Source organism: Pithys albifrons, chromosome 30, assembly GCF_047495875.1.
Source record: "Pithys albifrons albifrons isolate INPA30051 chromosome 30, PitAlb_v1, whole genome shotgun sequence".
Classification (NCBI taxonomy): Eukaryota; Metazoa; Chordata; class Aves; order Passeriformes; family Thamnophilidae; genus Pithys; species Pithys albifrons.
Genome location: NC_092487.1, coordinates 1,363,500 through 1,385,774, shown reverse-complemented (window position 1 = coordinate 1,385,774; position 22,275 = coordinate 1,363,500). Strand labels below are relative to the sequence as shown.

Sequence of the window (22,275 nt, the reverse complement as noted above, 5' to 3'; positions counted from 1 at the left end):
CTCCTAGCCCCAAAGATTAGTAACAAGATTTGGGAGGCAGCACCTGCCTGCAGGGCCGGGACCCCAACCTGAGCCCACCCCAGGTGGTTGCCAAGGAATAGTCATAGAATTCATGGTAGGGTTCCTCCTCCTCCTCCTCCTTTTGCAGTAGGGGAGATTATCAGCCTCACTGTGCTGTGGGTCCTGCAGCCCTGGAGGTGCTGGGGCTGTTGGCACAGGGTACCTGCTCCAGAGGATGAGGTGGAGCTTTGGGTGGAAGGTGCTGTTGATGGATATAAGCAGTGCTTATAAATAGCCCTGTTTGAAAGTTTTCATCTTCCGTTTTAAATGGAAGTGCCTTTTGGAACAAAGTGACTTTCTTCAATCCTTTTGGAAAGCATCTTTTTTTTTTTCTTATTTTGAAGATGCAGTTTTTGCTTTAAATGTTTTCCTTTCCAATTATTGGAATACTTCAGGGAAAAATTACTAGGCACTATATTCAGGAACACATCCCATGTCATGCAGATGGGGAAAATATGTGGGGTCAGATTGGTTTGATTTTCCTGAGAAAAGAAATTGAGAATCAAAAATGTTCAAGGTGTCAGTGAGAATTTTCTATCAAAGCTGAAAAAATGTGGGGGACTGAAAAAATCGGAGTTTGCTTAAAACCTGCTGCATCAAGTGTAAGAAAAAAAAGTTAAATAAATTGGATGAAGAACTTCAGTTTAGTGAAAAACTGGCAACGTTTCTGGACTTCTGTCTGGAATTTTTCAGTTGTAAAACCTGAAATCCTCCCCCACCCCAAACAGTAACCTTGAGACACAGTGCCGGGGCAGGAGTTTCCACTTGCAGGGAAGAAAAAAATTAAAATAAAGAATGTGGATGAATTATTTTGACCGACCAGCCTTTTTTTTCTCTGGAAGGGCAGTCACTGAGACCGTCCTGCCCCTGGGCTGTGTTGGTCAGTGCCGGGAGCAGGAGATAAACCAGTGTGATGCAGGGCTGGGGCAGGGAATGGCTGGGATCAGGCTCCAGGCACAGGTGCTCCTGGTCCGTGGTGGCATCTGTGGGAGAGGACCTTCTACAAGCTGGGAACTGCCAAGAAATGTGTGTTTTTCATCAATCTTGGGCAGTCTGGAGGCAGAGAGGGGCCATGTGTTTGTGTAACCATAGGTGGGGGCTGAGCTGTCGTGCGTTGTCTAAATATCGTGATAAATGACCCTGTGGAGCTGGTGCCCACAGGCTTCCCACTGTCATGAGTGCAAGCCTTGGGAGGAACAGCCTGTCTTGTCTGAATGCCAGCGGTTGGGAATGGTGTCCATCCCTGGGGTGTGGTGTCCTGTGGCAAATGTGACACCTCTTCTGGGATGGGCCCTTGGTGCCACTCAGCTGGGCAATGAGTGGCAGGTTGGTGTGACTGAAGACCCCAGACCTTGTTAAAAGCCTTGCATTGCTGGAGCCTGGCTCTGCCACCAGCACCTTCTCCCTACCAGGCACTGTTGGGGAGCTTTTGCCCTTTAAAATTCCACTGCAAGGAACTCTGGCTCTGGCTCTGCTGTTGAACATGGAGCCTGGAATGTGGCACTTGGGCCAGATCAGAACTCACTGGAAAAACCATGAGGGAAAGCAAAGCATTTGTGTGTGTCACCGAGCATCTCCTTTGGTGCTGGCCCCACCAGAGAGGTCATGGCAGAGGCGAGGAGGTGCCTTCAGGCACAGTTATCACAGACTCATGAAATGGTTTGGGTTGGAAGGACCTTCAAGATCATTTCGTTCCAGCGCTCGGGTTTATCCCAGGGAATAAACTACATGTTCCCTGGATATGTGTCTGTCCTTAATAAAGCCCTGTGATAGCAGCAAATTTATGTCAGTAACTGGGATGGGGTGGAAGGGTTGGGCAGGGCTTGCTTGGACATGGGCTTAGGACAGGTTTCCATCTGGTATTCCAGTGAGGAGCAGCACTTGGGATCACATGGACAGTGTGTGCATGCCAGGCTTTCCTCCAAGACCATGGACCAGTGTGAGGCCTCCAAGGAAGGGCTGAGGGCTGTGGGTTGGGATGCAGCTGGAGTCAGGCCTCATCTCCAGCCTCGGTTCTTGGGTGATGCTTTCCCAGAGAGCTCCACGTGCTGATGGACGTCTCACTTGGCGCGACTTGGGAGGACTCGATGCCACATCTCCAGGGTTTTAAGCACAAGGATCAATCACGGATCCATCCTCAACCTTCCCTGACTCGGCACGGCCGTCCTTCCCACGCGCCGGCAACGAGCTGCCGGGAAAACTTAGCACCTCCCGGCTCGCTCTTTCAAAAATATCCCCGGCCCCGCGCGGAAGCCGCTGCCAAGATGGGGAGCGGAGCCGGCGCTACCTCTTTGCAGAAATCTGTCGCCTCGCTTGGCAGTGGGGAGGCTGGGAGGGAGCCTGGGAGGGAGCCTGGGAGGGAGGCTGGGAGGGAGCCTGGGAGCCGTGGAGAGCTGAGCCCCAGCGCTTCTAAAATAGAAGCAGAACAAATGGTTGGAGCAGGATGCTGGTGGCAAAGGCAGCCAAGGCTCTTCCCGTGGCAGCTGGTGGCTGCTTCTTGCTCCTCCATCAATCCTCTCCCCAGAGCTGGCGTTTCCTTGTCGGGGGGAGAGGTGAACATCTGGCTCTTGGGGTGGCCTGTGGCACAGCAGTGCTTTTTGGGGTTCGGTGTGACCCCCTGGGTTTTTGGAGTGGTTGAGCTTTGAGCGAGCTGTGAGGATGGTGGGGCAGGAGGTGGTTTGGTCAGTGTGTGCCCCAGCGGTGTGCGCCGGTGCAAGATAAGGACGAGACGAGTTGGGTGGCGCCGGTTCCCGAAGGGACTTTGTCCCAAAACAGTGACACAGGTGCTGGGTTGAGCCGTGGGCACGGCACGGACAGTGGGCACTGACCTGGAGTGTCAGACGGCTGAGCACGGAGCTGCTGTGGCTCCCGCCTGCTCCATGGGAGGGGTCCCGGCAGGGTGAGTTCCTGGGGTCCCCAGCTGTTGGGAGCCCAATTCAGGCCACCCTCTCCTTCCTCCAAGGGAGTGCTGCTGGGGAAAGGCCAAGGACTGGATTCCCCACCTCTCTGCTCCCCTGCAGACACTGCTCCCGAGGGGACGAAGCTGCCTGCCCTCGCTCTGTTCACTGGCACCCAGGAGAGGAAATGGTGAGCCCGGCTCTCCTAACAAATTGAGAGAGTTTGTAAAAAACCTGGTAGTTGTCCTCAAGTCTTGGAGCTTTAGGGCCAGATGTGAGTGTGTATTTTAGAGAGCAGGATTTCACTCCTGCCTTTGCACCAGAGAGGGCTGTTCCAACTGGGCAAGGTGGAAGTGGGAAGGTCGGGAAGATGTTCTTGCCTTGTCCTTTCTAGTGGAGAGGACCAGCCATGGTGAGCTCAGCATCTGCTCAGGTGACCTTCAGCGTTTTTGCTTGGCGAGGGAGGCTGCTTTGCATGCCCTGTCCCCACCGAGGATCGGGGTCTTTTTGTTATGCAAATGCAGCTTTGGTTTTAGCTTCTCAGAGATAAATACCTTTGAGGCTAAATCTGGAGCTTGGGGCTCTGCTGAAAGTGCCCTGATGGCCCAAGGGCTGAAAGGTCGGATGCTGAAGGTGGCAGTTTGAGGGTTTGGCTCCCCTTTGGGCATGGAAACAAAACGGTCCCACTGTTTTTCCCCCTGGGGTTATATAAGATGTTTTTGCAGTGAGGAGCATTGCAAGCCCTGGTGGGGGGTCCTCGGCACCCACTGCCCCGTGCCTGGTTTTCCCACTTTTGCAATGTTGTGCTGTGGATTTTTCTAGGCGTTTAGAGCTCAGGGGAGCCTTTTGTCCCAACATCACCCTGCCCTTTGAGGATCCCCACTGAGCTGTTCAGGACCAATGGTGATGTCCCCATGCTCCCCAATGCTGGCCACCAGGTCTTGCCATTGGGGTCTTTCTCAGAGAGAGGCTGAGGGGTGCAGGCTGCTCAGACAGGTCAGTGCTGGGCACTGTACTGGGTGCTGTGCATTGGGCTGGAGGGTTTTTTTCACCTCCCTGCTCACATGTGGGCGAGCGTGGTGTGAGCCTGGTGTCCCCTGGGGCTCTCTGGCTTCCTTTGGGACCCCATGAGCCCCTGGCAGCCTGTCTCCCTCATGATGGGTGTCACAGGCCGTTGGGCTGGGTTTGGGCAGGGGTGTTTTGTGTATGATCTTATTTTTATTTGTGTGTCTTTCGGAAATTTTTCGTCACAGCGGGTGCCGGTTCAGTGCCCAGCGATGGGGCGAGAAGGGGTGTGAGGGGATGGAAATGTGGCTAAAGCTGTTTTAGCTTCTACTCATGCAATTTTGCTATTTCTGTGCTGCAAGAGAGCTTGAGGCCCCTGGGATTTGTGGGGGTCTGAAACCCTCAGGTTCCCAGTTCATCCCTCCTGTGGGGTCACAGGTCACCTACCAGCCCGAAAACTCATTTACATCAGCCCACGGGCTCTCTGGGGCTGAACCACGATAGTGTGACTCTGAGACCACCCAGAGGTATCTCATGGCCTTGCAAAAAGACAAGGCAGTGGTGGGTTTTATTCCGATTGGGAGCTGGAAAGGAACTCAGGGTCTCCCACATCCTGCTGCTGCTGGAATGCCACCGATACCTCCCGTGGGCAGAGCAGGGCAGAAAGGAATGGTGGTGGGAAGAAAAGGTGAAGAGGTAAGGGTGGCTCTTTTGGAGCTGCTTCTTTGCAAAGTAGATTGGTTTCGGCACTGGCTGGGTGCTGAGCTTGGTAGGCAGGGCTAAAGCCACTCCAAAATAATGTTCCTGCTTGGGGCTGCCTCGGGTTCCTCAAGGTCTGCTAAAGATTTAGGACTTGTTGCTTTGTCTTGGCAGGGTGGCAGCTGCATCCCCCAAAGCCCTGCAGAGTCTGGAGCATCCATGCCTGGGGAAGCTGCTGCCCAAATAATGCCCCAAAGAGGGTACTCTGGCCCAGGGACAGGAGCAAATCCCCATTCCAGGGAAAAGAAAACTCCAGGGAGAACTTAGAGCCCTTTTCCGGTGCCTCAAGGGGTTCCAAGAGAGCTGGAAAGGGACTTCGGACAAGGATCCAGAGTGACGGGACAAGAGGGAATGGCATCCCACTGCCAAAGAGCAGGGTTGGATGGGATATTGGAAAGAAATTCTTGACTGTGAGGGTGGTGAGGCTCTGGCATAGGTTGCCCAGAGAAGCTGTGGCTGTCCCATCCTTGAAAGTATTCAAGTGTTGTATGGGTCTTGAAGCAACTTGGACAGTGGAAGATGCTTCTGTCCATGGCAGGGAGGTGGAGCAAGATGGGCTTTATGGTCCCTTCCAACCCAAAGCATTCCATGATGCCTTGATTCCCTGCATCCCTCCAGCTGCAACACAGCCCTGCTTCTCCAGCCTCTGCTGCCCAAGCCAAGATGCTGCCTTGGTTCTTCCTTTTTCTAAATTCTTTTTCCCTAAATGCATTACCAGTGCAGCTCGTCCGTCTTTCCACCACCTTCTCCCTCCTGTTCTCACGCTGAAGTCTATAATGCTGAAATTATAGCATCCCCCTCGTCACCATGGCAACGTGCAGGGATGTATTTAAAAAAAAAAAAAGGGCCAGAAGCCCTCCAAGGATTATGACTTCAGTGAGGGATCAGGCTGGAGGGGAATCTGGGTCATGGCTGGAGCAGGCTTTTCTTCCAGCCTGTCTTCAGTAATTCCCCTCACAGCGCCCGGGGCCGCGTCAGGGCAGGGCAGAGCTGCTGCTGGCACCCATGGGTGCCTGGGGGTGTCCAGCTGCCCCAAGAGCTTCTGCCTTCCCTCTGTATGAGATCACTCATCACCCGTGTACACCCTGGGAAGGAACATCCTCTGAAGTCTCAGTATTCCCACCCAAAATCCAGGCATTTTAACCGAAAGTCTTGATTCCCAAGTGTGTGGTGCCTGCAGGATTACCAGAGCCTTGGTCCCCTTCCACCCCTCTTTGTGCAGAGCAAGTTTTCTCCCCCTTCCCCCCAAATAAACAGGACTTTTTTTTTAATGTAATTTTTTTCTCCTCTTCTTCTTTTTATTTTTTTTCCTCCCTTTTTCCACACCCCCAGAGCCGCTGTTGCTGGTGGCAGGGAGCCCAGACTCCGTAGGAACTCAGAAATGCTGCAGATCCAAGCCCCGGCTGCCCTCTTGGTTTCGCAATCCTTTGGAGTGGAGGGGGGGGGGGGCGGTGGGAGAGAGAAGGGATAAAATAGGAGGGGATTTTTTTTACTTTATTAGAGATTTATAGACTTTCCCACCAGTAGGGACAAGGAGCTGGATCCGAGCATCCAATTTCCTACAGAGAGTTTCCAACACTGCTCCTCTCCGGCCTCTGTGAAACCCTCTGCGGCCTCGCCTACGGTGGGTTGGGTTGGTTGAATTTTTGGAAAACCATTGGAGATGCTGCTGGGGGGGTTGGTGGGGCAAGAGCTGCTGGCGGGGGGGTGGTGGTGGGCTCTGTGAGCTGGCACCTCCCACGGGTTAGGTGATGCTAAGGGCCAGGAAAAATCAGCTCAGGTGGGATTTTTGAGATGTTAAAGCCTTTTTTCTGCCTGTTTTTTGGTTGCATGTGAACCCTTCGGTTTGGGCTTCCTGGCAGTGTTGTGGCAGCTGTTTGTAGCTGCCCATCCCTCTGGCTTGTTGGGCTCGGTGCTGCTGGGGCACCTTCCCTGCCATCCTCATCTCACTCAGTCATTTGGCCTCTTGAGGTTTGTGGTCCATTTATTTTTAGGTAATTGCAGTGTCCAGGCACTGGAGTGGCTGGTCAGTACCACACAGCCGGACAAGGGAGGGGTTTGTTGGTCAACATATTTTAGGCAGTTGGTTTCTTACAGGCGAAAGCCTGGCAAGCTCCTTATGCTGATGTGGAGGGGCCCAGCTGTTGGCATGGTGGCTCCTGTCCCCACATATGCCACTTTACCTATGCCAGGGTTTGAGGGTTCAGCTCCTGGCTCTGCTCTGCCCCTTCACTCAGGATCTGACCCTCTGTCAGTGCTCCCACTGGGGGAAAAATTCTTCCCTCAAGCTGTGCCTGTATGAGATCTGAGTGCTGGCAGCTCTACTCCCAGTGTCCAGTGATTAATGGGATTAAATTGGTGCCCCTAGTGAGGTTTTTTATTTTGCATCTGGTTTTCTCAAGACTTTTTAAGGGGGGGGAGGCTGGGGCCGTGTCGCGCTGAGATCTGATTAGATAAGGGAGAGTTGCCTGTGAACAAAATTCCTACCGGATAATTATTTATACCTCCATGTGCGTCACTAATAAACATCTGGATCTGCTCCAAACATCTTCATTTGATTTGTTTTGTAGTCTCTCAACAAGGATGTTTCTCAGCTCCCCACCTCCCTCTCGGCATGTGGCTTTTGAGGACTTGGTTGAAATGAGAGGTGGGCTTTGAGCAGTTGCCCCACTGCCCGTGGGATGAGCCCATGCCCCGGCACCAGCCTTGCTCACCCCTTACCCCCTGAGTATTACCAGTCTTGGTTTAGCAAATTCCCACTCCTGGATTCCCATGATGGGGTGACAGTCACGTTGCCCTTTCTTGGGAGGAGAAAATTTGTGGTATTGGTGGTTGCAGAAAAAAATACGAGTGGCCAAAGCAACCCAAAAAGCAACCCCAGATGTGTTGCTTTCTATTTTAAACATTCTCGTTTGATTTGGGGGCGAACCAGACTCCTGACCTTTCAGAGCGCGTGGGGCTGGCAGTCATGCCGAGCTCTCCGAGGCCAGGGCTGACTTCTTGCTCTGTTTGTGTAGAGCCAAGAAATTACTATTAATAACTTTCCCTGAATGAGAGTTGAGTACCTGCTTCCCTGGGGCTCCTTGGAAGGCTCCGGCGGATAACATCAACAGTCATTATGAACAGGACTGAGAGCATCGCGCGCAGCTGGGATGCAGATGGGAAGGGACTGGTGTGGGAGGGGAGAGATGAAGGAAGCCTCTGGCTTGCTGTGAAGCGCCTCGGGCAGGGCTTGCAGGCGCCACGAGCCATTTTTTGTGAGTTCTTCCACCCTCTTTGCAGCCCCGGCCCCTCTTTGCACGAATGCGATGGAAAAACCATCCCACTGGATGCTGGAGCTGGTGGCAAATGCCAGCGCCATCCGAGCTGGCTGCAATCCGGGTCTCACCTCTGCTGGCTCTTAGGAAAAAAATTAAATAAATAAGAAAGTTTCAGTGCTGCACCCAGCCTTAATCTCTTTAAACTGTATTTCGCTAATCCTTCATTAGGATCTCATTGTGAGCTTGTTATCCCGTTAGGGCTGAGCCGTGCGCGGCGGCGCCCACGGAGCCGGGTGGGAAGGGGCTGTGTCGGCCCTGCCGAGGCCACGTGCTCTGCTGGGACGTGCTGGCAGTGCTGGGCAAAGTGGGCTCTGCCTGTGGGGATGGATCCTGCCCTTCAGCCCCACTGCTGCAGAGGAGTGGGTGCTGGGCAGGCACCGAGCGCTGGCAGTCCCAGGGTCTTTGGTGTGGGCTGTGTGGACGCCATTTCTGTTCATCTTCCCCTCCATCCCTGGACGTGCCCATCTGGGGTGTGAGAGCTGGGGATGGGGTTGTCATGTGAAAGGTGCTGGTTTTGGTTTGCACCAAGGCTTGGTTGGCCTTGGAAGCATTTCTGGAAGCCCCCACTGGAGCAGGGCCGGGTGCTAAAGGTGAGGTTTTAGCTGGGGTTATCTGGGGAGCTGGTGGGAGGTGACCCCGAGGGGCTTGCCAGGAGCCAGATGGGCTCAGTGCGCACTGAACCTCCTTCCCGCTGCCACAGGAGCCTTAAAAAAGGGCATCATTTGGGCCCAGCGTGCATGGGCAAATTCCTTCCCTTAGTGAGTGTCTGATTTCCTGCTGGGAGGCTGAGCTGGTTCCCTGCTCTGAGCCGCCTGCTCCCCTGTCCCAGCCTGGCACAGCCACGCTCCCTCTCTGCAGCACCCAGCTTTGACACCCTCCCCTCCACACAGGGACCTTCTCAGGGTGCCTGGCAATGGCAACAGCTCTGCAGCACCCAGCTGGGATACCTGCACACCATATTTCTGGAAGTTTTTTGGGGGAGGAGAGAAAATTCCCATGAGGCTAAAGCTGGAGAGATGGGAAGTCCACCCCGCTCGATAGTGGAGCAGGGCTGAGCCTCTCAGGCTGCGATCTGTGAGAGCAGGAGATGGTCTGCAGAGCGGGTGCAGAAAGCAAAACAAAACCCACACACCCACACATTCCCACATGCGCAGGCACACAGGCAGCGAGCAGGCAGGGAGGGGATCCGCCAGCAGCCAGAGTCGAGACTCAGTTTGGTTTGGTGGAAAATGAAAACCATTGTGGCAAACAAGAGGGTTCCTGGCTTTTCTTTTTCCTCCCTCAAGAAAATAATAGGTGGGATTTTTACCTTCTCTGGGTTTTGTTTTGTGCAGAAACCTGGCTCTGAAGAGGAGCCTGGTGGCTAAATGAGTTACTGCCTGTTTTGTGCTTTCCTGGCCGGCTTCCTGCCTGCTGGAAGGTCTCGTGGGCACGTGTGTCTCCATGTCCTTGTCCACTTCTACAGAGGGTCGGGAGAGGGAGGTGGCTCCCGTGACATTGCCCAGCAAGTGACCATGAACTCAGCTCTAAGCCTGCACGTGGTTTTGCCCAAGAGTCTTGGCTGGCGTTTGAATTAATGCACATTTATTTGCCTCCAGGTTGGGGAGCATCTCTGCAAGTTGAGCTTTTGGGCAGTGCTGGGGCATGAGGTCATGGTGAGAGACTTGTGGCATCACTCAGCCACACGATGTGGGGTCTTCACAGGCAACCCAAACTCAGATTCCCAGTGTAGGACTGAGCCACCCTGGTTCTTGCCACGTGTATTCCTGCAACCAGGGCAATGCTGTGGTGGTGCTTGACCTGTGCTGGGGCACCTGTGGTCCCACTCCCCATGAGGGTCTTTCCTTCTACTCCAGAGCACGTAGGAATTGGAGAGTGTTGTGAGCTGAGAGTTATGCTGGTTTTTATCCTTCCAGGAAAGGGGGATAGTGATGTCCAGGAGCACTGTGTCTCTGGCCTTTGCTCTCCTTCCCTGGGTTTCACAGCCCTTTGGGTGCTCTGCTGTGGGCTTGCCCAGGGCCATGCCACCCCACTCCCTGCTGCTGGGAAGGTAGAGCTTTTCCAAACGCCTCTCTCCCCTTTTCCTGTGCCTATAATTAGCCTTGGCTCCCCGCCACCATATACTGTACGATCCTGGAAAGAGGTCATGGCTTTGCTGAAATTCTTGGGAACAGAGCTGCCTTTGCAGCTGGGAAAGCGGTGCAATTTCCAAGCAGATAAGAAATAGGGCAAATGCAACTCTGTTCCCTGCTGTAATTTATGGGCTCTGGGGATGGCATCTGATGGCCTCCTCCCTGCTCTGGCTCTCCACGTGCTTGGGGGAATGGATGAGTCTGTCTCTGGGTTGGCAAAGAGGTTCCAACCAGCTCCTGACTCTGCTGTGCTGCCGGACACTGCCCCAGTGGTGGGGGGTGAGGAGACCCCTGTCTTCTTCTGGACTGTCATGTCTGGTTTTCCTCTTCTGGATCCTGTTGAGGTCTTGCCCCAGTCTGGAGAAGGATATCCATTCTTGGGTGTTTGTGGTTCTTTCCACTTATAAAACTTACCATTTTTACAAATTTCCTGGGAGCAAGACTCCCTTTGCAGAAGGATAAGCATCATCTTGGTAACCTGAAAGATCTTTTCCAACTGAAATGATTCTGTAATTTTGTGATTCCATGACCTCTGGGCATATGATAAATAGGATCTGGCTTTTTTCCCAAGAAGGGACAAAGCCCATGGTAGCTGTGGGGGCTGGGGTGGGTTTTCCTGCCTCTGAATCCTCCTGTGCAAAACTCAAAGTGAAAAGAGTATTTTGAAAGGAGAAAACTCCACTCTTCAGAAAATATAGGCAAAAACCCAGCAAAATCCCCTGTTCAGAAGTTTCCCAAAGCTCTCTATTGTTTCTCTGCCGCTGTACAGCCATTCTGAGAAAAAGCCAGGATAAATCCGCCCAAAAAGGACAGGAATGGAGAGCAAGGGCTCGAGTTGCCATCCCAGCCGGGACTCTGCACGGGCTGTATCCCCCCAGCAGCATCCCACTGCTGAGCCCATCAGCCCTTTCCAAAGGAGAGATTAGCTAAAAAAATCATGAGATTAAAAAGCAAAACACTTTCCGTTTGTTGTAATTGGCTCCTGGGCCAGCAAGCTGCTTCTCTTCCCTTCCTGCCCTTTTACATCTGAGCACTCTGATTTTTGCTCTGGCTGACAAAACTGCGGGATTTTCAGGGGAAGAAGCACCAAGGATGTCGAGGTCTGTGTGGCCACTGCCAGCTCCCCTTTGGCAGCACCAAGAGTTTTTCTGGTGATTGCAAGACTTGATAAACACGGGGGGGGTTTTTTGCATTTGCTGGTGCCAGTGTGTTCAAACTGGGAACTGCATTTGGGATTTGGGTTTTTTGCAAGGGTCTTTGGTGTAGATGCTTTAGGGGGAGGTGATGCTTGTGCTGACCACGGAGCTTTCATTGCCCCACAGGAGACTGAGTTGCTTGGGGATCACAGGGCAGTTTCCTATGGATTCGTGCTGCTCAGTTGACTGATTAACCACATTACATAGAAATCATCTTTTTTTCTCTGTAGGTGCCTATAAAGCCCTTCTACTCCCCCCTCACAGTGGCGTACGTGGGGGGTGGTGTAGGAGTTGCTGACGACGGCACCGAATGTGCAAGTGTTTCTCTGCACCTCACCAGGGAGAAATATTTTAATCTTTTTCTTCTTTTTCTTTGAAAAAAAAAAGTAGTGGGTCTGAAGTTTGGGGTGTAGGTGCCGTCCCCACAGTGATTCATGGAGGATACGACGGGATCTGGGGCTTGAACCTGGAGATTCAGGTAACCCCGAGGATGATTGTAGCCTCTGGCTTGGAGTTTTCTCCTGCTGGGTTTTTGGAACTGGCTGGGTGGCAGAGTCTCACTCCATCAGGATGTGACTCTGTCTTTTCTGGGTGCATCCCCAGCTTTGCAGCTGGTGAGGAGCCGTGGTTGGCTGCTGGACCCAAAGAGTTTTGTGAGGGGTTGGGGTTTGCACAGTGGTTGGGGAATGAACCCCTTGTTGCCTCCCAGGCTGAGCAGCCCTGGCTCTGGCCCAGGTCACACCTGTGCCAGGTGGTTTTCCAGCCCCTCTCAGGGGTTTGTCTGGTGGGTGCTGGTGTCAGTGGGTGGCACTGGTAGACTGGGTGCTGGAGCGAGGCCAGGAGAGGTTGTTGAAGTGTACTGGGGCCTGGCAGGGAACAGCAACCCTTGCCATGGCCAGCCCTGCTCAGGACACATCAGAAGGGCTGTAGCACAACCCAGAATTAAGTGTGAGTCTCCAAGGCGCCAGCATTTGACCACGGAGCCACTTCCCCTCTGCACAAGGAGAAACCTTTTCTTTCTTGTTTGCAAGTCGCCTTACAAGTAGGTTTAAAAAAAGCTCTCAGCCTCCAACAAGGACCTGGATCTGGGCTGGGATCTGTCACCATTACTAGGATGGGGGACAGCAATGAGGGGCAGGTGGATGTGTGCCTTATCCTGGTTCCTTGTGAGTGCCCACCTCCTCCCTCTGCCTGTGCAATGGTGTTGGCATGGCGTTTTGGAGGGTTGGCTGGAAGTCCACCCTGGGAAAGCTCTCTGCCACCTCAGCATGTCACCCAGTCACGGCCCAGAGGTGACTTAGGACCTGCCACCATCTGTCAGAGCAGGGAGATGGATGGGCTGGAGGTCTGGGACGTGGGTGATGGTGTTTGTTTGGTTTCCATGGGGAGAGGCTGTGCCCGGTGGCCGGTGGCAACCTGAGCTGCCTGGGGTTTCTCTGGCAATGAGGAACGTCCCTGGGGCCGGTAGGTGCTGACTCAGGTGACAGCAGAGCGCGGCCGTGAGGGGTCTGGGCTTTGCTCTTAATGGTGACAATTGTCTTCCCTCCTCCCTCCTGCCTGGTTTCAGTGCCACACCTCACCCAGTGGCCCTGGAGTTTGGACCTGCCTTGCTGAGCCAGAGACGAGGCTGGGGCTGAGCCGGCCTTGATGCCAGTGGGTGTGGGGACACCCAGACTGGTCAGGTTCCTGCATTCTGGGAGAGGACAAGAGCTGCATCCACATGGGTGAACTCCCTTGGGGTCCTTGGGCAGCTGCCCAAGGAGGGGTCTTTCCCAAAGAGGAGGTGAGGGGAGCTGGCACCCACTTGCTGGGACTCCGTGTGCCTCACCCATGCTGGGCACACACACAGCAACTCCTCATGCCTTCCTTGAACCCTTCACGTGAATCCATGTCTGTGCTGCAAAGACATGAGCCCTGCCTGGCATGAGGTCACGGTGGTGGCCAGGCTGGTGCCGATGCATGCATGGCACACTGGAATGGGGTCATGGATGGGGTCCCTTCCAGGATCCTCTGCCTGGTCCTTGCTCCTGCTGCTCCTGCCAGGGCTCCTCTGGACATGCCTCCCTCCAGGGGCACTGGTGGCTCTTGATGTGTGTGTTGAAGAACCAAACTCAGTGTTGATTTTTGGCCAGCAGTTGCAGAGCGTTGGTGATGAATTGCTTGTGTACATTTGTGTGCATTTGTGCAGGTGGGATTTGCATCCCCCCATGCCTCATGTAGGGTATTTACATTGATGTGAAGTGGCTCTAGAGCAGTGACAGAGGATCCATCCACCTGTGTGACAGAAGGGAGAGCTTGGCCTGAGAGATGACAGAGAATCGGATCTGTGGCCTCGTGGGATTGGCAGCAGAGGACAGGAGGGGTTAGTGGGGTCTCAGAAGGGCTTGGAGAGAGTCTGGGGGGCAGAACAGCTGATGGTGCTGTTTCTGCTGTACTTCTGCCTTGGAAATGCAGAGGAGCTGGAATTACAAGTCCAGAGTGGTTGTCGCTGCTGCTGAGAGGTCTCCTGCATCCCTGGTGCCTTTCACATGATGCCCTGGCGAGTAATGGGGGGTTTGAGCCATGGTGGGGATACCCACAGCCTCTCTTGGCACCTCCAGGATGGGTTTGCACATGCATTGTTCAGGCTGCTATGAAGTTGGATAAAATTAGTTCAGGAAAGCTGCTCCAATCGAGTGTGTCTGCAGCCAGTTGGACCCAGACCTGGACCTCCACCCAGACCTGGTGCCCAGCACAAGGTCACTGCTTCCACTGGGAAAGGTGATGGTGCCCTCAGATCCTGGAGCTGGTGCCAGCAGGTGGCAATGTGGCCTGAAGCATTGTCACTGTCACCAGGGCAAGGGCAAGCACTGAGTACTTGGGGTACGGGACACCCACATCTTGGCATCCCTGTGCTCTCATGGAAGTCCCTGCAATGTCTCTGGGTGTTTTGGGGTTAGTTTTGGGGTCTTCCTGGTGCTGGTAGGTGAGCAGAATGGGACAAGGAGGGAGGCAAAGGGCTTGCTCAGGGGCACATATTTGGGGTTTGGGCTGGGGATGCTTGTCCACTCTCTGTGCCTCAGCTTCCCTGCGCTGGAAGGCTCAGGTGGTGCAGCTGGCGGGGAGACCACCCTGTGCAGGCACTTGTGATGGTGCTGATCAGCACTTGCCCAGTGTGCAGGGACGTCCTGCCAGCGCTGTCAGGCCCTGAACGGGCTTGTGGAGTGGGGACATGCCAGCTGGAGTCTGCCCAGGTGTGGGCACCTGCATGCCCTGGCATATTTCTGCTCACACCAGATTCACTGGGTGCAAAGAGATGGGTGGCCCAGCTGTGGAGAGAGGGCAGAAGCACGGTGGGTGCTGTGAGGCAGAGGAGACCCCTGTCTGTGTCTCGTCATGTGCTCCACCATGTCCCCTCGGCACCCCCTGGCCACTGGTGTGACAGTGCGTGGCTGTGCTCCAAAAGCTGTGCCAGTCCCCCGTCCTGCTGTGCCTCCAGCCGCCCCCGCGTCCATACAGCTGGAGGTTTCAGTTCTGCATCTCCACTGCCCAAGGGGGAACTCAGCTGGCGAGAGCGAAACTCGGTGGCTCCAACGGCTGCACCCGCCCCCCCGACACCCCCTCATGTCCCCCAGGTCCTGGCAGGGCCAGCGGCCGCTGTCGCAACACCTGCGGCGACAGCTGTGCCACACTCAGCCCCTGTGACCTTCCCTGGAGCGCAGCTCAGCAGGGAGGGGTGAGTGGCTGCCCTGGTCCTGCCCAAATCCAGGGGCAAGGCGCCTGTGCTGGGACCCTTTGTGACACTAAGCCTGTGCAAGGTGACCTGGAGGAGCAGGGAAATGCCCTGCCACGATTCCCACCCTGCCTAGAGCTGGGGGCACCTTCACCCCATCCCTGTGCAGCTTCGGAGGAGCTCCAGTGCTGGTGGTCACACTCTGCGTGGTGTGAATGTGCCCTCAGCCCAGCTGGATTGTGCCATCACTCTTGGGCCATCGCTCACCCCTGTGGTGTCGCGTTGGACAGCTGAGCATCCTGTGCCATTGGAGGTGGGTTTCTCCCTCCTGGCTTGACACACTGCCCTCCTGTTCCCCTTTCCACAGCCCCCTGTGTGATCCTGCTGTGACTCAGGTGCAGCTCTGCATGATGGAGTGTCAGTTCCTTGCTGCATTTAACCACCAGCCTGTTGTGCTGCCCAGCACTCCTGCCCGGAGTGGGATCTCTCCCAGTTTGTCCCTTCCCATCTCTTGGTGTCAAGCCAGAGCAAACCCAGCTGTAAAAGACTCATCAGGTCTAATTAAGCCCTAGGGATATTCCCAGTGGTGGGTTCAAACCAAAGGCTGGGCTATGGCTGAGGTGCTTTAGTTTCATGGGCTGGAGAAAATTGGAGAAAAAGGGAGAAAGTTCTTTTTTTTTTTCCTCTTATTTTGCCTGCTCCTTGCTGTTGCTGGGACCCCCCCAAGACTGACTCAGCACAGCCCTGGGAACTGGGGGTCTGGGTTCTCCTTGGTTTGGAGTGGGCATCCATGGACTCCAGGCAGAGGAGTGGCGAGCTGGGTTGGGAGCACGGGGTGGGGAAGTTCGGGTTTTGCATCCAAACATTTGCAGCCCTGAGCCCGTTGCTAGAGGAAACATGAAAAAAGAGGAAGGAGAGATTGCGGTTGCTGCTCTTCCCCTCCGCAATCTGCGCCTCCCTCTTGGCCCCTTTGGCTCTGGAACTGGTTTTGCTGCCAACCCATTTCCCCTTGGCTTTCCTGCCGTGTGCTCTGAAGTCCCCGTGGCAGAGGCCATAGGTTGTTTATTTGGGGGTATTACATGTATATAATGTAGGCAGGGGTTGTATGTATTTGGGGGTTTATATATATGAGAATAAATATATATTTGGGGAGGTTATATATATGGGAATATGTTTATTTGACGGGGGGTTAATGTCTGTGGGAATGGGTATTTTTGGGGGCTTATTTAAATATATATGGGAATATGTATATTTGAGGTCCTTATATATATATGGGTTTATCCATATGTTTGGGGGTATTAGCAAAGACCGGCTGTGGCACAGGGGCTGCTGAGCATCAGCTGAGCAGATATCCAGGGAAGTTTCCAGAAGCCATCCTTGCACATCCTCTGGGATCCTTCTGGGCAGGTTGGAGCATCTTCCAGCATCCGCTGCCTTTGCAAGGCAGGTTGTGCCAGCCCAACTGCACCAGTTAAAAATGGGGGTCCCAGGAGGTCCCCCCCATCCTCCTGCCCTGAGGAGTTTTGGTTTGTCACTTGGTGAAACTGAAGCTTTGGTTGTCAAACAGGAACAATGTTATTGCCTGCTCAGCATTTCTGCCCCAAAGCTGGACATAAAGGTTCTCTCCTCTTTCCCCCTTTTCCTCCCCTCCTTTTTTCACTCAGAAAGGGGAATTCACTTGCTTTTGCCGCCACAATTTGTCCCCTACGTGATTTTTTCCCCATAGCTTATAAAATAACAGAACATTTTGAAAATACGATACTTTTCCCCTTTCCTGGGCAGCATTTCTTTGTTTATAACAAGAAAACTTCAAAGGCAGATGTGTGGTGCTGTGGAATCTGTGGGGGCCCTGGGGGCTGCTGGTGGCCCAGCCCCAGCCCCTCACTGGGGGCCAGTCACCTTCAGCCACAGTGGGTCAGACAGTGACCTTTCAAAATACTCCAGAATCCAGAGTTTCTGGGAGCAGTGCCAGGATGGTCATCCACCGGGGCCCAGGATGTACATGGATTGACACAGGGAGGTGGCAGTGCTGGCAAGTGGGGCTTTGCTCCTTTGCATCAGCTCAAAATGCTTCAGAATGGGAACTGGGGGTTCACTGGGGTTTACTGGTGCTGGATGTCCCACTGGGTCCAAAGAGCAGTGGCTTCTGCAGCTTGGTCAGGGTGTGAAGCAGCTCTGGAGTCACAGGGCTGGAGAGAGTCGAGCACTTGAGCTGGTGTCTCTGTGCACTGAGGGCTCCAGACTGTCACCCCACAGGCACCATTTATCCCTGTCTGGGGTGACACTGGGGAGTGACCCTGCACTGTCACACCTGTGGGCCAAACACCCCGAGAGTGATCTTGGTCCCCCTGGGGTTTCTCACTTCGCCTCGTCCTGGCAAAGGGGGAGCTGGGCTGCCAGAGGGGTGAGCAAAGGCACTGCCAGTGGTTGTCTTGACCTGAGGACTGTGGCACAGCCAAGGGCTTCATGGAGTTGGATGTTGTCCGGCAGTTGTTGTCCTGAGGGGTGGTGGGCTCTGGGAGCTGGGGATGTGGCTGGTGCCAACAGCCAGCCACAGGCAGTTCTGTCGGTGTGAGGGTCTGTGTGAGCAGTCACTGTGTGGCTGTACCAGCTCTCCCGTGGCACTATGTGGGATCCTGGAGCCCATGGAAAAGGACACCCAAGGCTTGTCTGGTAGCATCCCCCACTGAGGGGAACAACTCTATGCACAGATAAATGAGGTCTTGCTCAGCTTGCATCCCAGAGAGCTGGCAGGGCTGGCCCCCAAGCTGCCTGAGGCACCGGGGGTTCAGCTGTGTGGAGCAGAGCCAGCCCAGGCCAGACTTCAGCCACATCCTCCACCCAGCCCAGCCCTGGTCCCTATGTGGCCCTGCAAGGCACTGAGGTGTTGAGACCAGCGAGAGTGGCTTGGACGCTTAGAGAGGGTTCAAGAGCCTGTCAAGGGACCTTTTGCAATAAACCACCTTCCCTCATCCTGGCTGGGAGGGTGGCACTCGCAAGGTGGAGCTTCTTTTGCGGGTGCCTTTGTGGTCAGTCATTCTGTAGAATACTCTGTTTTATTCAAGGAGATAAAGGGGTGCTTCTGAGAGGGCAACAGGTTGGTCTGGGCATTAATGGGTGCAAGTGGGGCAGTAGCTGGAGCCCTACATCTTTGTGCCCACTGCTCCCCCATTGTGGAGATGGTGGAGACAGACTCATCTGTCTGCCCTGATGAGAGAAATCCTGCAACTGGTACATCCACAGGACCCCAGTTGATGTGGCATGATGTTTGAGGCTGGAAAGCTGTTTAGGGATGTCCCCTCTGCTTGGCTCCTTGGGAGCCAGACAAAGGTGCAGCCCCGGCCGGAGCCACACGCTCCTCGCTCCAGCTTTGTTCAGGCTGAATTTTGTAATGTCAGGAAATGAGCTGGCTGTGGGAGGAGAGGCAGCCGGGGGAGGAAGGCTGGTTTTGTGGTTGGAGCAGAGGACGAGGACGCCGGAAAGCTGAGCACAATTCCTCGCTCTGTTGCAGGCACTGGAGGTGAGGCTGCAGCTCAGGAGCTCACGGTGCGTTCAGAGAGCGGCTGTTTGGGCCTCTGTGCCTCAGTTTCCCTTTTGGCCAGCAACGCTCCTCATGCAGGAGCGTGCCCTGGGGATGGGTTCTGCACAGGGCAGGTGCTGTCCTACGCCAGATGGTCATGGCCACTGGTAGATGAGTGACCAGCACAAGAGTGGCTGAAGTTGCTGGGTCTTGCCCTGTGGGTTGCCTCCCATCTCCCAGTGGTGAGTGGGATGAGTTCAGCAGCCACATTTCCTTCTGGGCCATGGTGGTTTCTCCTCATGCCAAGCACTTGGGATGTGCTCACTCTCCAGAAGTGTCCAAGCACATGGGTTGGTGCTTTTTCCTGCAGGGTGTGTGTGAGGGTCTTCACAGAAATCATGAAGTTCACCTAAAACCTTGAGTGACTCGCTGCTGGCCCTGCTGCCGGCCTGGGCATTAATTAGTGATCCTCATTAATGATAACTTTTGATTTACCATTTGTTTCATTCCTGAACTCTTTAGTTTCTTTCCCCCTGGTCTCCTTATACATGTCTCCCTCACTCCTCCTCCCCGTTTTCTTTCGTGGTCCCCACCTTGGACACTGGGATGCTCTCCACATTGCACAGCCTCAGGGCTCTGGTTCCTTGCAGGCTCGCCACCAGGTCCCACCCCACCTTGCAGCAATGATCAGGTTCAGAGCAGTGCAGGAGGGGACCCTGCGTCCCCTGTCCCCTAAGCCAGGACTTCAGCGGGGGGGACTGGAAGCCCCTCGCTGTCCCCTCTGTCCAGCCATGCCAGATGGATGGAGTGTGTGGGGAGCCCTGTCCTTGCCCCCATCCCTCAGACTGATGGCTGCTTGCTTTGTCTTTGCAGTTGGATTGAGGAGCGCTGGCTGCAGCTCATCGCTGGCAGGAGTAGAAGATGCAGGAGGCTGTGTAGCAGGTACGGGGAAAATCCCAACCTCAGGTTCCTGCCTTCCCCTTTGGCTTTGCATGACAGGGGCCATGTGTCTCCAGGCTGGGGGCAAGCAAGGGGTGCCCACAGAAGTCACCCCAGCTGGATGCAGCTCAGGGACTCAGAATCCCACAGTGGTGCCAACTGGACCCTGCAGCCCTGCTCTGGTGGCTGGAGAAACAGCAGGTCCTGGTGCTGGAAGGGCACAGGGAACATCCTGCCCAGCTGTGCACCCCTCACATGCTGCCACACCTGAGGGTCCCAGTGAGGGGATGGGGCAACAGAGCTCCCAGAGCAGGGCAGGGAGGCAACCAACAGTTCTCCAGTGCCCGTCTTCCTCTTCTCTTCCCTGCCTTGCACAGCTCTGCTGTGGCCACAGCAGTGATCTGGGGTTCTCTGGGTTTTTTGCAACACCCCCCCAGTGTATCAGTGCAAAGGAGGGTTTTCCTGCCCTGATTTCTCCCTGTGTGGAGGAGACTTGTGGGTAAGCTGGCAGTTACTTTGTCACTTGCATTCCTCTGAAATAAGGTGCCCCTGGGAGAGGGTGTCATGTCCAGGTTTTTTTCCCTTCTCAACCTTCTTGGCCTGTTTATTGCTCTTACAGTAAATGTTTGTATCTCCCGTGTCTGCAGTGAGGTTGTGGTGCAGACACCACCATGGGCCTGGTTTATGAGGGATCTACAGTTTCATGTAATGCATCTTCTGTACCTGAGAGTGAAATCAATAAAAGGAAAGATTTTTAAAAATAATCTGCCCCCAGCTCCTGAATGGAGGGAGCTCTGTCGCTGCTGCTTAGTGAGCAGTTCTGTGGGGTTGTGATGGCTTTTTAGTGCCGGAGAAAGGGCAGGTAATTTATGTGGAGGCCTGGTGCTGGGAGATGGGAACAGCATTGCTGCTTCCTCTGCAAGGTCAGCACCAAGGGCTTCATCTGCTGATAGAAGCCAAGAGCAGCTCCCCAGGCTGGGTTGGGGTGAGCACGGCAGAAGGGCCCCGCTGTGTCTCAGTGGTGCTTGGTGGGTGCCAGTGATGGGCTGTGGTGTGTCACAGGAGAGCAACGCTGGAGGGCTTGGCTGGGTCTGTCCTGCAGCAGCTCAGCTGAGCGGGGTGTTGTGGGAGTGTTCCAGGGGCTGGTACAGGACCATCTCTGGTCTGCTGGCTCTGGGCACAAATAAATACCAGCCAAGGGGTACGTGTTTTAGTGCAGTGAATAACCACACAAAGCACTGGAGTGATGGGCCTGTCTGCTGTGGAGTGTGTGTGAGGGCAGGACTCCCCTTGTGTCCCAAGTACGTGTCCTGGTGCACTGTGCACGTTCTGTCCCCAGCCCGGATGTTGGTGGGCGGTGGCAGGATCTCGCTGTAGCTGCGTTCTCCCCCACAGCATGGTTTGCTGCTGGAGACAGGATGCTCAGCTCCACTGGCTCCATCCTGACCAGTGACAATGGCTCCTTATTTTTTAGTGTTACACAAATTCTTGTTTCTGGGGTCGGCAGTGTCCTCCCACAAAGCCCCGGCACAGTTTTGAGCAGGGGAGGAGCAGTTTAGTGATTTCTGCCACTGCAGAACTGCTCGTTCTGAGGAGCAGTGCAGCAAGTGGTGTGCTTGGGGAGGAGGATTTCGAAAAGCATCTCCAGGGACTGCTTTGAGACTCGTTCCCTTCACTCTGCGAGCGACAGGAGCTGAGCAATTAGAGGAGCAGTATCGACTCAGCCTCGGAAGCGTGCGACAGCCGGCACCGGCCGATTCCATCCCAACGAAGCCACGTCCTCGCATCCTGGACGTGCAGCATCGCTGCCCGTGATCAATAGGCATTTTGTCTTTCTGAGGCCAGCCCTTTTTGAGGCACACCAGGAAAGCCTCGTTCTGTGGCAGAAGACTCTTCTAGGGCCTGTGACCTTAATTGAATCGACTCTTTCATGTCCTGAAGACGGTCGCATCGTCTCACTGCAGCCGCGCTCGGTAAATCACGTGTCTGTCCCCGCATGCACGTGCCCCAGGGTCTGTACCAGCCTGCTTCTCTCCTGATGAGATTTTGCAGCCCAAGGCTGATTTCCAGCTTCTTGGGAAGAGCCCTTGGGTCACTGGGTCTGCTCTTCCGCCGTCTGAGGCCTTGCCTGTGTTCTCCTGAAGGTTTAGTGCTGGTGGAGACTGGAGCTTGCAGTTTCCAGGCTCCCGCCATGCTCAAGGTGTGAGTGTGCCGCCTCGCCTGGCACCTCGGTCTTTGCATCTGGTGGGGTCTTCCCAGTCTCCAGGGAGAGCTTGTAAAAGCCAACTGGTGGGCACACCAAAAGCAAAGCCCCCACTTCTTGCCCCTTTGGGATGTGGGATCTTGGATTTGGTAAAGCTGTGGGTTCCCGCTGCCCTTGTGGCAGCTGAAACGTGGCTGTGCTGCTGGAGGTCACCTTTCCAGTCCCCGCGGAGCTGGGCGGCCTTTCCTGGTCACGGCTCTGCCCTGCGCTTTGGGTTCTGAGCTCATCCGCTATTTTGCCACTGGCAGGGGAAAAAAAAAGTCTTCAAAGCCCTTTTCCCTTGGGGAAAAGCCAACTTGGTCAGAAATGTCCGTGCAGAAATGTCATCTGACCCAGCAGCTGGCTCATCCTCCCCGGGGGTCCTGTGGCGACCGTCCCCATGTCCCCGTCCCGCCGTGTCCCCCGGTTTGGGGTGGTGGAGGAAGCGAGCCCAGGGCGCTGTTTTTGGCAGGCTCTGGCTGTTCCCTTCCCC

General features: G+C 54.7%; 1 protein-coding gene across 7 annotated transcripts in view; it reads left to right on the top strand.

Moving 5' to 3' along the window:
• The window catches only part of MEF2D (myocyte enhancer factor 2D), a 77,860-nt gene that overhangs the window by 5,514 nt on the left and 50,071 nt on the right, over positions 1–22,275 (top strand). For 5 of the 7 annotated variants that reach the window (XM_071579575.1, XM_071579584.1, XM_071579583.1 and 2 more), the window contains exon 2: positions 19,475–19,543. The exons of 1 other annotated variant lie outside the window; for it this stretch is intronic. The gene's annotated coding sequence lies outside the window, so the exon portion shown is untranslated. Of the gene's footprint in view, positions 1–6,256; positions 6,346–19,474; positions 19,544–22,275 lie in introns of those variants that run through there. One more of the 7 variants, XM_071579576.1, reaches the window with a different exon arrangement.